We start from the raw sequence: 21,203 nt of genomic DNA, 5'->3' as shown, positions 1-21,203 counted from the left end.
TTGCGCTTGAGCGCGGAGCCACCTCGCGGAACTGGGGCAGCGTGGCCCAGCACGTCCTGGTGGTTGCACGAGCCCAACACTCCGTGGCACTTGCACACCGGCTTCATCTTCTCCTCCAGCACCTGGCGGCGCGTGGGGGGGGAGAGAGAGACGAGAGGGCAGGAGAGCATCGGGGAGGTAGGTGGGGACAAGTGGGGGGGGGGGGGAGACAGAAAGACAGAGAGAGACAGAGAGAGACACAGAGAGACAGAGACAGACTTTGACTTTAATAATTTTATTACACCAGCGGCAATTGTGCTGGAGTTTTCCAATATATGAGCCTTTATGGCAACACACAAACATGTAATAAAAGACTCCAGTCAGCCACTGCTGGTCTCCGCTTGTCTTCTATTTAGGTTCTTCTCCGCACCCCGCTGGTCTCCTCCACGGACCAGCGTCGTCTCCTCTCGCGTGCCACGCACGCTCCTCCGTTAGCTCCTCTACTCCCGCACTCCGCACCCCGCTGGCCGATGGCGTGCTGAGGACCTTCAGGCCACGTGGCCGATGGCGCGGATCTCTCTCTCACCACCCAGCGTGGCTCAGCCTCTCAACTTCCACGACTGCCCCGATCTCTTCCGGGCCCCTCCCACACGCCCCGCAGACCAGGCTCCGCCCCCCAATCCCCGGGCCGCGTGATTGGACCAGAGCCCAGCAACAACCCCATTACACTATGAGACCCGTCCTTTACCAGTGGCAAAATATAGTGATAGGTTTTTAACCCTTTCAACTGGTACAAAAACTGACCTCATGTTTGCAAGAACACAAGAACCACAACACAAGCAGTCAAAATGCAAACAAAAGAAACAACTCTGATGATGATAATGATATGCACTGGCCTTGAAGTTAATTGGTCCGCACTCGAGACAGCTTTCCTTAGCTAAAAATAAGCATTGTGCCGGAAAAATGACGAGGGAGAAGAGGTAGGATAATGGGGGGTGGGAAGGGGGGGGGGGGAGAGGAGTGGGGAGGGGTGGGGTGATTTTGTTTTCAGCGCCTGCGTTGGATTGGATCTGGAGGAGTGCTTGGTGTGGGGAAATCGCTGGACACCTTGCGCCGGCGGCGTTGTTGTGCAGGTTCATGAGCGTGCGACGCGCTCCGCTGGACCTCGCGCGCGTCCACGAAGAGGCGCGAGAACTCGAGGCTGTGGCTGAGGTCGGCCGAGCAGCCGCCCTGTGCATCGTAGAAGCCGCCCCTGCTTGGCGCCGTCGCAGCCGCACCCAGCTCCGGTCGCCCCGGCCGCACGCCGCCGTGATGGCGTACGCCACGGCCGCCGCCATCACGGCGTGCGCGAAGGCCGCTTCTCGGCTACCTGCTCGTGTCGGGGAGCCCACGCACAGGGGGGGGGGGGGCGGTGTGAGTCAGCAGGGTGGTGGAGCAGGGACGCGTGGGAGGTGGGGGGGGGAGACGCTGGGGTCGCGGTGATGGGGGGTGGGGAAACAATTGATCGGCTGGATAAGGCAACTGCTGTATCATAAGGTCACGGGCAGCCTGCTGATACATGGAGTCCTCTCTGAGGAGATACCAAACTGGGTCAGGTGTGCGACAGGGTGTCTCCCTATGTCACCGGTGTCATTCATGTTGTGAATGGAGCCCTTTGCCCAGGCGTCAGGGAAATCAGCGGATTAAAGGGGTGTAGGGAGCCAGCAAAAATAGCCATGTGTATGGACGATGTCGTCATTTCCTGTGGGGATGTCTCCTCGGTATGGGAGGCCCTAGGACTCGCGGATAGATTATTTTTGGCCTCGGGATCTAACGTAAATGTGAGGAAGAGTGAGATGCTGATCTTCAGTGACCCCAGGCTATTCGAGGGCCGTCCACCGGTATAACGGTGCTGGGAGAGGGGATCAAGATCCTAGGGGTCAGCTTCTGTTGGCAGGACTCGGCGACGAAGCATTGGATGGGAAGGGAGAGGGCGGTGAGGGGCGGGCCGGCCGGCCGGGCGGACAGGCGCCTTCCAATGGAAGGTAGAATGTTGGTCCCGAGGGTGGAAATCCTCCCGGCACTTATCTACCGGGCCTACGTGATCTCGCCGGGCGCGCAAATGGCGAAAAGACTGCAGCGAATGTTCTTCAGGTTCATCTGGGGAGGGGGGGGGGGGGGCGCGATGGGCCGAGTGGAACGGGAAAACGATGTGTAATAATAAAATCGTCGAGAACGGTGGGAGGGGCGCCCCGAATATCACGTGCACCCTCGCCACGATCCTGGTCTGCGACACGCTGCACCTGTATTTCTCCAATGGACTCCAGGTGGAAGCCTCGTTACGTACGGCACAGGCAGGCGTGGCTCCTGCGGTGGCCAGGGACGGCTTCGTTGCCGCGCGGCACCCCCGCGGCTTGGCCTCAGGGGTGGTCGTGCACCGCGGCAAGCGAACACGTCGTGAGGCGTGAGCCGGCCCAGACACGCGCGTCGTGGATTCCCAGGGACGTCCTGGCGGAGACGTCTAAGCAGCAGGCTGGTACAGAGGTGCCAGGTGCACGGGGTGCCGTGCACCGACTACTTTAGAAAAACGTAACATCGCCAGCCCTGACGAAAAGGCAATGGGATTTATCCTGGCTGGCGGCCTGGGACAGGCCGGAATAAAGACGGTTCATGTGTTCCCGAAGATTGGCCCGCACCCTCAGTGCCCATTTGCTCGGGAGGTGTGGGAGTTATGTCAGCCTCTGCTGCCTCATTTTTGTCCAGTAAAGGCCACATTGCCCAATACAATTTGGGGGATGTTCAGACAGAGGGCGGGGGAGGTCTGGGCTCAGGCGTGGGCCGTCGTAAGCGCCGTGAAGGAGGCGGCCCTGTGGGCGGCGCGCGGGAGAGTGATTAAGGGCACCTGCATGTCGGCCGTTGGAAAGGGTGGTGTAGGTGGAGACAGAGATGGTGGGCAGTGACGCTGCAAATGAGAAATGGCGGTGGCCTCCACCCCCGTGTGGCACAGAGTTTGAGGACGGCCTCCGCTGCGAGGGTAGGCGGATTCATGTTTCTTCCCTGGCGACGGTAAACTTGTTCGCTCAAAGGTTGTGTGCAGGATGTGTCTCTCGTGTTTCATACTCGGTGCACCTGCTGTCAGGGAGAGTGGTGCAGGCACTGGTTGTTACAACAGGATCACCGGCTCGGGTTGTGGTCATGATTTCTCCTGTTCTTTTTCCTGTTCTAGGCAGAGGACTGCCCATGATTGAGAAATGAAAAAACTTTTAAATAAATAAGAAACGTGGCGCGTTGCGAGTTCTAGAATTCAGAGAGAGACGCACAGGGTGACCGCACACCGCGGGTCCGCCCCTCTGCCGAACTGACGCCGAGTCGGGGCGCTCACCGCCTGGGAGCTCCTGGCCGAACACCGTCTCCTCCCCCAGCGCCGAGCAATTCCAGCGGCTGAATCGGAACTGGTGCCGGCACTCGCCGATTCCCAGGCGCGCGCCCTCGCCGACCGCGACCATCGCGTCCGGGTGGCTCCGGCACAGCGCCCGCTGCTGTGGCGTCAGTCCCGGAATCTTGCCGCAGATCGTGTCCGCGGACAGCGCCCTGCGGCCATCGGGCAGGCAGACGGACGCACGGACGGGCGCGTGGACGGAGAGCCGCCCGGCGGCACCGTGACCCGCGCGAGCGAACGCAGCAGCAGCAGCAGCGTGCAGACTTCTCCCTCGACGATCTTCACAGCGACGCGTTGCCACTCATTGACCCGACATCGCCACCGCAGCCCCCCCCCCCCCCCCCCGTCACAACGCCGCGCGACGAGCCCGGCTTCTCGACGAGCCCGGCTTCTCTCTCTTACCCCACTCGCGAGTCGAAGAAGGCCGCCGTGAGAGCAGCAGCAATGCGGAGGAGGGGGCGGTGCGGCGGTGCCCAGCGGTGGACGCGCGCGCCACATGGCGCCGTCTGCCACGTGGCCGAGGTGCTGGCGCGCGCCATCTCGCGGAGTGTCACAGTGCCGCTGTGACGAGTCGAGCCAGACCACCTCGTCACACGCAGCAGCAGCTACACACACAGTGACACTCAGCTACACACAGTGACACTCAGCTACACACACACGCCTACACACAGTGACACTCAGCTACACACACACAGCTACACACAGTGACACTCAGCTACACACACACACCTACACACAGTGACACTCGGCTACACACAGTGACACTCAGCTATACACAGTGACACTCAGCTACACACACACAGCTACACACAGTGACACTCAGCTACACACAGTGACACTCAGCTACACACAGTGACACTCAGCTACACACACACACCTACACACAGTGACACTCAGCTACACACACACAGCTACACACAGTGACACTCAGCTACACACACACACCTACACACAGTGACACTCGGCTACACACAGTGACACTCAGCTATACACAGTGACACTCAGCTACACACACACAGCTACACACAGTGACACTCAGCTACACACAGTGACACTCAGCTACACACAGTGACACTCAGCTACACACACACAGCTACACACAGTGACACTCGGCTACACACAGTGACACTCAGCTATACACAGTGACACTCAGCTACACACACAGTGACACTCACCTACACACACACAGCTACACACAGTGACACTCAGCTACACACAGTGACACTCAGCTACACACACACAGCTACACACAGTGACACTCAGCTACACACAGTGACACTCAGCTACACACACACAGTGACACTCAGCTACACACAGTGACACTCAGCTACACACAGTGACACTCAGCTACACACAGTGACACTCAGCTACACACAGTGACACTCAGCTACACACACACAGTGATATTCAGCTACACACACACAGCTACACACACACAGTGACACTCACCTACACACACAGTGACACTCAGCTACACACACAGTGAGACTCAGCTACACACACAGTGACACTCAGCTACACACACAGTGACACTCAGCTACACACACAGTGACACTCAGCTACACACACAGACACTCACCACACACAGTGACACACACCTACACACACAGACACTCACCACACACACAGTGACACACACCTACACACACACACTCACCACACACACAGTGACACACACCTACACACACACAGACACTCACCACACACACAGTGACACACACCTACACACGCAGACACTCACCACACACACAGTGACACACACCTACACACACAGAGACACTCACCACATACACAGTGACACACACCTACACACAGACACTCACCTACACACACAGTGACACACACCTACACACACACAGACACTCACCACACACACAGTGACACACACCTACACACACACAGACACTCACCTACACACACAGTGACACACACCTACACACACACAGACACTCACCTACACACACAGTGACACACACCTACACACACACAGACACTCACCACACACACAGTGGCACACACCTACACACACACAGACACTCACCTACACACACAGTGACACACACCTACACACACACAGACACTGACCTACACACACAGACACTCACCTACACACACAGTGACACACACCTACACACACACAGACACTCACCACACACACAGTGGCACACACCTACACACACACAGACACTCACCTACACACACACAGACACTCACCTACACACACAGTGACACACACCTACACACACACAGACACTCACCACACACACAGTGACACACACCTACACACAGTGACACACACCTACACACACACAGACACTCACCTACACACACAGTGGCACACACCTACACACACACAGACACTCACCTACACACACAGTGACACACACCTACACACACAGACACTGACCTACACACACAGACACTCACCTACACACACAGTGACACACACCTACACACACACAGACACTCACCACACACACAGTGGCACACACCTACACACACACAGACACTCACCTACACACACACAGACACTCACCTACACACACAGTGACACACACCTACACACACACAGACACTCACCACACACACAGTGACACACACCTACACACAGTGACACACACCTACACACACACAGACACTCACCTACACACACAGTGACACACACCTACACACAGACACTCAGCTACACACACAGACACTCACCTACACACACACAGACACTCACCACACACACAGTGACACTCACCTACACACACACAGACACTCACCACACACACAGACACTCACCTACACACACACAGACACTCACCTACACACACAGACACTCACCTACACACACACAGACACTCACCTACACACACACAGACACTCACCACACACACAGTGACACACACCTACACACACACAGACACTCACCACACACACAGTGACACACACCTACACACACACAGTGACACACACCTACACACACAGACACTCACCACACACACAGTGACACACACCTACACACAGTGACACACACCTACACACACACAGACACTCACCTACACACACACAGTGACACACACCTACACACACACAGACACACACCTACACACACAGACACACACCTACACACACAGACACTCACCTACACACACAGACACTCACCTACACACACAGTGACACACACCTACACACACACAGACACTCACCACACACACAGTGACACTCACCTACACACACACAGACACTCACCTACACACACACAGACACTCACCACACACACAGTGACACACACCTACACACACAGACACTCACCTACACACACACAGACACTCACCACACACACAGTGACACACACCTACACACACACAGACACTCACCACACACACAGTGACACACACCTACACACACACAGACACTCACCACACACACAGTGACACTCACCTACACACACACAGACACTCACCACACACACAGTGACACACACCTACACACAGTGACACACACCTACACACACACAGACACTCACCTACACACACAGTGACACACACCTACACACAGACACTCACCTACACACACAGACACTCACCTACACACACAGTGACACACACCTACACACACACAGACACTCACCTACACACACACAGACACTCACCTACACACACAGTGACACACACCTACACACACACAGACACACACCTACACACACACAGACACTCACCACACACACAGTGACACACACCTACACACAGTGACACACACCTACACACACACAGACACTCACCTACACACACAGTGACACACACCTACACACAGACACTCACCTACACACACAGACACTCACCTACACACACACAGACACTCACCACACACACAGTGACACTCACCTACACACACACAGACACTCACCACACACACAGACACTCACCTACACACACACAGACACTCACCTACACACACAGACACTCACCTACACACACACAGACACTCACCTACACACACACAGACACTCACCACACACACAGTGACACACACCTACACACACACAGACACTCACCACACACACAGTGACACACACCTACACACACACAGTGACACACACCTACACACACAGACACTCACCACACACACAGTGACACACACCTACACACAGTGACACACACCTACACACACACAGACACTCACCTACACACACACAGTGACACACACCTACACACACACAGACACACACCTACACACACAGACACACACCTACACACACAGACACTCACCTACACACACAGACACTCACCTACACACACAGTGACACACACCTACACACACACAGACACTCACCACACACACAGTGACACTCACCTACACACACACAGACACTCACCTACACACACACAGACACTCACCTACACACACACAGACACTCACCACACACACAGTGACACACACCTACACACACAGACACTCACCTACACACACACAGACACTCACCACACACACAGTGACACACACCTACACACACACAGACACTCACCACACACACAGTGACACACACCTACACACACACAGACACTCACCACACACAGTGACACTCACCTACACACACAGTGACACACACCTACACACACAGACACTCACCACACACACAGTGACACACACCTACACACAGTGACACACACCTACACACACACAGACACTCACCTACACACACACAGTGACACACACCTACACACACACAGACACACACCTACACACACAGACACACACCTACACACACAGACACTCACCTACACACACAGACACTCACCTACACACACAGACACACACCTACACACACACAGACACACACCTACACACACAGACACACACCTACACACACAGACACACACCTACACACACACAGACACTCACCACACACACAGTGACACACACCTACACACACACAGACACTCACCACACACACAGTGACACTCACCTACACACAGAGTGACACACACCTACACACACACAGACACTCACCACACACACAGTGACACTCACCTACACACACACAGACACTCACCACACACAGTGACACTCACCTACACACACAGTGACACTCACCTACACACACACAGACACTCACCACACACACAGTGACACTCACCTACACACACAGTGACACACACCTACACACACAGACACTCACCTACACACACACAGACACTCACCTACACACACACAGACACTCACCTACACACACAGTGACACACACCTACACACACACAGACACTCACCTACACACACACAGACACTCACCTACACACACAGTGACACACACCTACACACACAGACACACACCTACACACACACAGACACTCACCTACACACACACAGACACTCACCTACACACACAGTGACACACACCTACACACACAGACACTCACCTACACACACACAGTGACACACACCTACACACACAGACACTCACCTACACACACACAGACACTCACCTACACACACAAACACTCACCTACACACACACAGTGACACTCAGCTACACACACAGACACTCACCACACACAGTGACACACACCTACACACACAGACACTCACCACACACACAGTGACACACACCTACACACACACACTCACCACACACACAGTGACACACACCTACACACACACAGACACTCACCACACACACAGTGACACACACCTACACACGCAGACACTCACCACACACACAGTGACACACACCTACACACACAGAGACACTCACCACATACACAGTGACACACACCTACACACAGACACTCACCTACACACACAGTGACACACACCTACACACACACAGACACTCACCACACACACAGTGACACACACCTACACACACACAGACACTCACCTACACACACAGTGACACACACCTACACACACACAGACACTCACCTACACACACAGTGACACACACCTACACACACACAGACACTCACCACACACACAGTGGCACACACCTACACACACACAGACACTCACCTACACACACAGTGACACACACCTACACACACACAGACACTGACCTACACACACAGACACTCACCTACACACACAGTGACACACACCTACACACACACAGACACTCACCACACACACAGTGGCACACACCTACACACACACAGACACTCACCTACACACACACAGACACTCACCTACACACACAGTGACACACACCTACACACACACAGACACTCACCACACACACAGTGACACACACCTACACACAGTGACACACACCTACACACACACAGACACTCACCTACACACACAGTGGCACACACCTACACACACACAGACACTCACCTACACACACAGTGACACACACCTACACACACACAGACACTGACCTACACACACAGACACTCACCTACACACACAGTGACACACACCTACACACACACAGACACTCACCACACACACAGTGGCACACACCTACACACACACAGACACTCACCTACACACACACAGACACTCACCTACACACACAGTGACACACACCTACACACACACAGACACTCACCACACACACAGTGACACACACCTACACACAGTGACACACACCTACACACACACAGACACTCACCTACACACACAGTGACACACACCTACACACAGACACTCACCTACACACACAGACACTCACCTACACACACACAGACACTCACCACACACACAGTGACACTCACCTACACACACACAGACACTCACCACACACACAGACACTCACCTACACACACACAGACACTCACCTACACACACAGACACTCACCTACACACACACAGACACTCACCTACACACACACAGACACTCACCACACACACAGTGACACACACCTACACACACACAGACACTCACCACACACACAGTGACACACACCTACACACACACAGTGACACACACCTACACACACAGACACTCACCACACACACAGTGACACACACCTACACACAGTGACACACACCTACACACACACAGACACTCACCTACACACACAGTGACACACACCTACACACACACAGACACACACCTACACACACAGACACACACCTACACACACAGACACTCACCTACACACACAGACACTCACCTACACACACAGTGACACACACCTACACACACACAGACACTCACCACACACACAGTGACACTCACCTACACACACACAGACACTCACCTACACACACACAGACACTCACCACACACACAGTGACACACACCTACACACACAGACACTCACCTACACACACACAGACACTCACCACACACACAGTGACACACACCTACACACACACAGACACTCACCACACACACAGTGACACACACCTACACACACACAGACACTCACCACACACACAGTGACACTCACCTACACACACACAGACACTCACCACACACACAGTGACACACACCTACACACAGTGACACACACCTACACACACACAGACACTCACCTACACACACAGTGACACACACCTACACACAGACACTCACCTACACACACAGACACTCACCTACACACACAGTGACACACACCTACACACACACAGACACTCACCTACACACACACAGACACTCACCTACACACACAGTGACACACACCTACACACACACAGACACACACCTACACACACACAGACACTCACCACACACACAGTGACACACACCTACACACAGTGACACACACCTACACACACACAGACACTCACCTACACACACAGTGACACACACCTACACACAGACACTCACCTACACACACAGACACTCACCTACACACACACAGACACTCACCACACACACAGTGACACTCACCTACACACACACAGACACTCACCACACACACAGACACTCACCTACACACACACAGACACTCACCTACACACACAGACACTCACCTACACACACACAGACACTCACCTACACACACACAGACACTCACCACACACACAGTGACACACACCTACACACACACAGACACTCACCACACACACAGTGACACACACCTACACACACACAGTGACACACACCTACACACACAGACACTCACCACACACACAGTGACACACACCTACACACAGTGACACACACCTACACACACACAGACACTCACCTACACACACACAGTGACACACACCTACACACACACAGACACACACCTACACACACAGACACACACCTACACACACAGACACTCACCTACACACACAGACACTCACCTACACACACAGTGACACACACCTACACACACACAGACACTCACCACACACACAGTGACACTCACCTACACACACACAGACACTCACCTACACACACACAGACACTCACCTACACACACACAGACACTCACCACACACACAGTGACACACACCTACACACACAGACACTCACCTACACACACACAGACACTCACCACACACACAGTGACACACACCTACACACACACAGACACTCACCACACACACAGTGACACACACCTACACACACACAGACACTCACCACACACAGTGACACTCACCTACACACACAGTGACACACACCTACACACACAGACACTCACCACACACACAGTGACACACACCTACACACAGTGACACACACCTACACACACACAGACACTCACCTACACACACACAGTGACACACACCTACACACACACAGACACACACCTACACACACAGACACACACCTACACACACAGACACTCACCTACACACACAGACACTCACCTACACACACAGACACTCACCTACACACACAGACAACACACCTACACACACAGACACACACCTACACACACAGACACACACCTACACACACACAGACACTCACCACACACACAGTGACACACACCTACACACACACAGACACTCACCACACACACAGTGACACACACCTACACACACACAGACACTCACCACACACACAGTGACACACACCTACACACACAAACACTCACCTACACACACACAGACACTCACCACACACACAGTGACACACACCTACACACACACAGACACTCACCACACACACAGTGACACACACCTACACACACACAGACACTCACCACACACACAGTGACACTCACCTACACACACACAGACACTCACCACACACACAGTGACACACACCTACACACAGTGACACACACCTACACACACACAGACACTCACCTACACACACAGTGACACACACCTACACACAGACACTCACCTACACACACAGACACTCACCTACACACACAGTGACACACACCTACACACACACAGACACTCACCTACACACACACAGACACTCACCTACACACACAGTGACACACACCTACACACACACAGACACACACCTACACACACACAGACACTCACCACACACACAGTGACACACACCTACACACAGTGACACACACCTACACACACACAGACACTCACCTACACACACAGTGACACACACCTACACACAGACACTCACCTACACACACAGACACTCACCTACACACACACAGACACTCACCACACACACAGTGACACTCACCTACACACACACAGACACTCACCACACACACAGACACTCACCTACACACACACAGACACTCACCTACACACACAGACACTCACCTACACACACACAGACACTCACCTACACACACACAGACACTCACCACACACACAGTGACACACACCTACACACACACAGACACTCACCACACACACAGTGACACACACCTACACACACACAGTGACACACACCTACACACACAGACACTCACCACACACACAGTGACACACACCTACACACAGTGACACACACCTACACACACACAGACACTCACCTACACACACACAGTGACACACACCTACACACACACAGACACACACCTACACACACAGACACACACCTACACACACAGACACTCACCTACACACACAGACACTCACCTACACACACAGTGACACACACCTACACACACACAGACACTCACCACACACACAGACACTCACCTACACACACACAGACACTCACCTACACACACAGACACTCACCTACACACACACAGACACTCACCTACACACACACAGACACTCACCACACACACAGTGACACACACCTACACACACACAGACACTCACCACACACACAGTGACACACACCTACACACACACAGTGACACACACCTACACACACAGACACTCACCACACACACAGTGACACACACCTACACACAGTGACACACACCTACACACACACAGACACTCACCTACACACACACAGTGACACACACCTACACACACACAGACACACACCTACACACACAGACACACACCTACACACACAGACACTCACCTACACACACAGACACTCACCTACACACACAGTGACACACACCTACACACACACAGACACTCACCACACACACAGTGACACTCACCTACACACACACAGACACTCACCTACACACACACAGACACTCACCTACACACACACAGACACTCACCACACACACAGTGACACACACCTACACACACAGACACTCACCTACACACACACAGACACTCACCACACACACAGTGACACACACCTACACACACACAGACACTCACCACACACACAGTGACACACACCTACACACACACAGACACTCACCACACACAGTGACACTCACCTACACACACAGTGACACACACCTACACACACAGACACTCACCACACACACAGTGACACACACCTACACACAGTGACACACACCTACACACACACAGACACTCACCTACACACACACAGTGACACACACCTACACACACACAGACACACACCTACACACACAGACACACACCTACACACACAGACACTCACCTACACACACAGACACTCACCTACACACACAGACACACACCTACACACACACAGACACACACCTACACACACAGACACACACCTACACACACAGACACACACCTACACACACACAGACACTCACCACACACACAGTGACACACACCTACACACACACAGACACTCACCACACACACAGTGACACACACCTACACACACAGACACTCACCTACACACACACAGACACTCACCACACACACAGTGACACACACCTACACACACACAGACACTCACCACACACACAGTGACACACACCTACACACACACAGACACTCACCACACACACAGTGACACTCACCTACACACACACAGACACTCACCACACACACAGTGACACACACCTACACACAGTGACACACACCTACACACACACAGACACTCACCTACACACACAGTGACACACACCTACACACAGACACTCACCTACACACACAGACACTCACCTACACACACAGTGACACACACCTACACACACACAGACACTCACCTACACACACACAGACACTCACCTACACACACAGTGACACACACCTACACACACACAGACACACACCTACACACACACAGACACTCACCACACACACAGTGACACACACCTACACACAGTGACACACACCTACACACACACAGACACTCACCTACACACACAGTGACACACACCTACACACAGACACTCACCTACACACACAGACACTCACCTACACACACACAGACACTCACCACACACACAGTGACACTCACCTACACACACACAGACACTCACCACACACACAGACACTCACCTACACACACACAGACACTCACCTACACACACAGACACTCACCTACACACACACAGACACTCACCTACACACACACAGACACTCACCACACACACAGTGACACACACCTACACACACACAGACACTCACCACACACACAGTGACACACACCTACACACACACAGTGACACACACCTACACACACAGACACTCACCACACACACAGTGACACACACCTACACACAGTGACACACACCTACACACACACAGACACTCACCTACACACACACAGTGACACACACCTACACACACACAGACACACACCTACACACACAGACACACACCTACACACACAGACACTCACCTACACACACAGACACTCACCTACACACACAGTGACACACACCTACACACACACAGACACTCACCACACACACAGTGACACTCACCTACACACACACAGACACTCACCTACACACACACAGACACTCACCTACACACACACAGACACTCACCACACACACAGTGACACACACCTACACACACAGACACTCACCTACACACACACAGACACTCACCACACACACAGTGACACACACCTACACACACACAGACACTCACCACACACACAGTGACACACACCTACACACACACAGACACTCACCACACACAGTGACACTCACCTACACACACAGTGACACACACCTACACACACAGACACTCACCACACACACAGTGACACACACCTACACACAGTGACACACACCTACACACACACAGACACTCACCTACACACACACAGTGACACACACCTACACACACACAGACACACACCTACACACACAGACACACACCTACACACACAGACACTCACCTACACACACAGACACTCACCTACACACACAGACACACACCTACACACACACAGACACACACCTACACACACAGACACACACCTACACACACAGACACACACCTACACACACACAGACACTCACCACACACACAGTGACACACACCTACACACACACAGACACTCACCACACACACAGTGACACTCACCTACACACAGAGTGACACACACCTACACACACACAGACACTCACCACACACACAGTGACACTCACCTACACACACACAGACACTCACCACACACAGTGACACTCACCTACACACACAGTGACACTCACCTACACACACACAGACACTCACCACACACACAGTGACACTCACCTACACACACAGTGACACACACCTACACACACAGACACTCACCTACACACACACAGACACTCACCTACACACACACAGACACTCACCTACACACACAGTGACACACACCTACACACACACAGACACTCACCTACACACACACAGACACTCACCTACACACACAGTGACACACACCTACACACACAGACACACACCTACACACACACAGACACTCACCTACACACACACAGACACTCACCTACACACACAGTGACACACACCTACACACACAGACACTCACCTACACACACACAGTGACACACACCTACACACACAGACACTCACCTACACACACACAGACACTCACCTACACACACAGACACTCACCTACACACACACAGTGACACACACCTACACACACAGACACTCACCTACACACACACAGTGACACACACCTACACACACAGACACTCACCTACACACACAGACACTCACCTACACACACACAGACACTCACCTACACACACACAGTGACACACACCTACACACACAGACACTCACCTACACACACACAGTGACACACACCTACACACACAGACACTCACCTACACACACAGACACTCACCAACACACACACAGACACTCACCTACACACACACAGTGACACACACCTACACACACAGACACTCACCTACACACACACAGTGACACACACCTACACACACACAGACACTCACCTACACACACAGTGACACACACCTACACACAGTGACACACACCTACACACACACAGACACTCACCTACACACACACAGACACTCACCTACACACACAGTGACACACACAGACACTCACCTACACACACAGACACTCACCTACACACACACAGACACTCACCTACACTCACACAGACACTCACCTACACACACACAGACACTCACCTACACACACACAGACACTCACCTACACACACACAGACACTCACCTACACACACAGACACTCACCTACACACACACAGACACTCACCTACACACACAGACACTCACCTACACACACAGACACTCACCTACACACACAGTGACACACACCTACACACACACAGACACTCACCACACACACAGTGACACACACTTACACACACAGACACTCACCTACACACACACAGACACTCACCTACACACACACAGACACTCACCTACACACACAGACACTCACCTACACACACAGTGACACACACCTACACACACACAGACACTCACCTACACACACACAGACACTCACCTACACACACAGACACTCACCTACACACACAGACACTCACCTACACACACACAGTGACACTCAGCTACACACACACAGTGACACTCAGCTACACACACACAGTGACCCTCAGCTACACACACACAGTGACACTCACCTACACACACAGACACTCACCTACACACACACAGTGACACTCACCACACACACACAGACACTCATCACACACACAGTGACACACACCTACACGCACACAGACACTCACCTACACACACACAGACACTCACCTACACACACACAGTGACACACACCTACACACACACAGACACTCACCTACACACACAGTGACACACACCTACACACACACAGACACTCACCTACACACACAGTGACACACACCTACACACACACAGACACTCACCTACACACACACAGACACTCACCTACACACACAGTGACACACACCTACACACAGACACTCACCTACACACACAGACACTCACCTACACACACAGTGACACACACCTACACACACAGTGACACACACCTACACACACACAGACACTCACCTACACATACAGACACTCACCTACACACACACAGACACTCACCTACACACACAGACACTCACCACACACACAGTGACACACACCTACACACACACAGACACTCACCTACACACACAGACACTAACCACACACACAGTGACACACACCTACACACACACAGACACTCACCTACACACACACGGCTGCGGCCGTGGTGAAATCCTCTATGAAAAGTAGTTAAGGGGCCGTCCATAAATGACGTCACGCCAGGTGCGTGACGTCATTTAATGACGGCCCCTAATCGATGCACACAAACACATTTAGAATAATTGATTCTCGATGGGCTTTAATTGATGAAGCAAGCAGGTGTAATCAATTCCGTCGTGTGTTCTAATTGCCCAAATCGCGCTGTGAGATGCACGTGCACGTGGCACCTTGACCAAGTCATTCAGGACATGTGAGCCACATCTCACGCCCCTCCGCCCCCAGAGCCACGACACCATTCGCCACCCTCGCCGGTGGGATACACGTCGAAACCTCATCGTCGTGTTGTCGATGACAGTCACTTCACACACACATCGTGTTGTCGATGACAGTCACTTTACACACACATCGTATAGTCGATGACAGTCACTTCACACACACATCGTGTTGTCGATGACAGTCACTTCACACACACATCGTGTTGTCGATGACAGTCACTTTACACACACATCGTATAGTCGATGACAGTCACTTCACACACACATCGTGTTGTCGATGACAGTCACTTCACACACACATCGTATAGTCGATGACAGTCACTTCACACACACATCGTGTTGTCGATGACAGTCACTTCACACACACATCGTGTTGTCGATGACAGTCACTTCACACACACATCGTATAGTCGATGACAGTCACTTCACACACACATCGTGTTGTCGATGACAGTCACTTCACACACATCGTCGTGCGGATCCACCTCGTCACGGGAGAGAACAGGACTCGCCAAATAAAAACGAAGCAATTGGCAACATTGTCACTGGTAGGAACCTCCTAGTTACACCAGCCCACAGGGGATTATTGTGTCCGTCCGTCCGTCGTGCAGGGAGGGGCTGGGTGGGGAGGGAGGGGCTGGGTGGGGAGGGGAGGGTGGGGAGGGGCTGGGTGGGGAGGGTGGGGCTGGGTGGGGGGTGGGAGGGGTGGGGCTGGGTGGGGAGGGAGGGGCTGGGTGGGGAGGGTGGGGCTGGGTGGGGAGGGGCTGGTCACCCCGTGGTGCCCTTATAAAACTCAACGTTTCACCTACTCACGCCGGCTTGTGCCCGCCCTCACAGTCGGCATATTTGCGGAATACACCACGCAGTGGCCGTTGACCCTGCAGGCCATTGAGCGAGCAACCCGACGTTCCTAGCAGCTCCCTCCGCAGCAGCAGGAATGTGTTCAGTGGCAACTTAGCGGTGTGAAGCCAGGCTCAGATGTCCTTGAATGATGGGATGAACAGATCTGACGTCAGCTGCTGCACGTGTGTGTGCTGTGCTAACTTCCTGCTTCCACTCTTATAAAGAGTTCCAGAGGAAAACTAAAATAAACTATTGTTTTGTTACAACCTCCGTGTTCATCAGAGTTAATATACTTTACATTGTCACACACCATCTTTACACTGTCACACACTGATAGACTTTACTGCAAACACAAACTTGACACTGTCACACACAGTGCCATGGTAAACCGGTGGTGGTGTGGAGTTTACACCAGACACCCCGCCCCGGTTTTCCCCTCCACATTCAACATCAGCGTCTTTGACAGACAGACATTGACACACGTAGTCTTGGTTCGTTCGGTAAAGTCACGTAGATAGGAAATAAAAATAACAGATCATGAAATTAAATTAAAAAAAGACCACTTGTGTTGCGATCGAAACGTCGTGGGTTTATTCTTTATTTGCAATTTTATTTAACATTATTATCTGTTATTTTTTTTATCTCCGTGACTTCACCGAAAGAACCAAGAATATGATTTGCTGCAGTTACGAAAGTTTTAAGTCAAAACACCGAGACACGCGTTGACAAAACCCACCTTGTGTCGTGGGCAGGTAGCTTCTGTAAACAAGAGCGTTACAGCAGCTCAGGCGGGCTTGGGCTGGTAAAAAAACGAAAAAAAAAACTGCGTTAATATCTACAATAAACCAAAGTGACAAAGTAGCGAGCCGCGTGAAGACAAATTAAACTTAAGGGAGGGAATTAAAGCAAACGCGACCAGGCGAGGGCAGGAGGCAAGGCCCCGCGTGTCTAGGCCCCGCGTTGTAAAGTTCCAACTTGGACATCGATTCACAAGCTGCTGCTGCTGCTCTAGTGACATCCCTACGAGAGAGAGAGCGAGGCTCTAGCTTGGTAAACAACAACAACCACAACAACAACCACAACAACAACCACCACCACCACAACAACCGCCACGAGAATTTCTCACCTCAGATTTCAGTTCCCGCGCGGAGCGGCACCTTTCCGTTACCTCGTGACGTCACGCGGCAGCAGCAGGTGACATGACGTCACTCGCGGGGTACCAGGCAGTCCCCTCCCACAAGGAGCGGCTCTGTAACTCAGATAGATTATGTTAATGAGATACAATTGTCACGACGTTTCGGCCACAACGCAAGCGGCCGTCTTCAGGTGAATAATATTGGTCGCGAAAGCCGACGTTACACAACCTGGTGGTGCCCTGCTCAAGTCCATTCATTTTATGTGTCACTGTAATTTGCATCTGGTGTCTTGGTTTTAATTCTCAAATCTTCTGATTGATCATTTCGTCCCTCGCTACGTTCGAAATCATTGCTTGCTCTGGCACACTTATATGCAATAAGCTGGATGTAAGCACAGTTCTGATATAAGCAACATTTCACTGGTGGAGATATTCACAGGGCACCTGATACAAGTGTAATAAAAGGACTCGGACACTTCCTTCTGTCTTCGTGTCTTTTATTGGGTTCTCGTCTTCACCCACACGGCACTCTGTTATAACTCTGTATTTGTAGCCCCCGGCTATTCACTGCTATTATAGCTTCTTCTTCCCTCTGACTCTCTGCTTCATCTACTGTAACCTCCTCCCTGCAGACTCGCTGCTACCTCTATGCAGACTCCCG

General features: G+C 52.4%; 1 pseudogene; it reads right to left on the bottom strand.

Moving 5' to 3' along the window:
• Nucleotides 1-22: 22 nt before the first annotated feature.
• On the bottom strand, nt 23-20,659 carry LOC133362341 (protein Wnt-7b-like; annotated as a pseudogene).
• Between the last annotated feature and the right edge of the window lie 544 nt (nt 20,660-21,203).

This window comes from Lethenteron reissneri, unplaced genomic scaffold, assembly GCF_015708825.2.
Source record: "Lethenteron reissneri isolate LAM-NWPU_2019-01 unplaced genomic scaffold, ASM1570882v1 scaffold_1445, whole genome shotgun sequence".
NCBI lineage: Eukaryota > Metazoa > Chordata > Hyperoartia > Petromyzontiformes > Petromyzontidae > Lethenteron > Lethenteron reissneri.
This window is presented reverse-complemented; position numbering and strand designations above follow the sequence as displayed.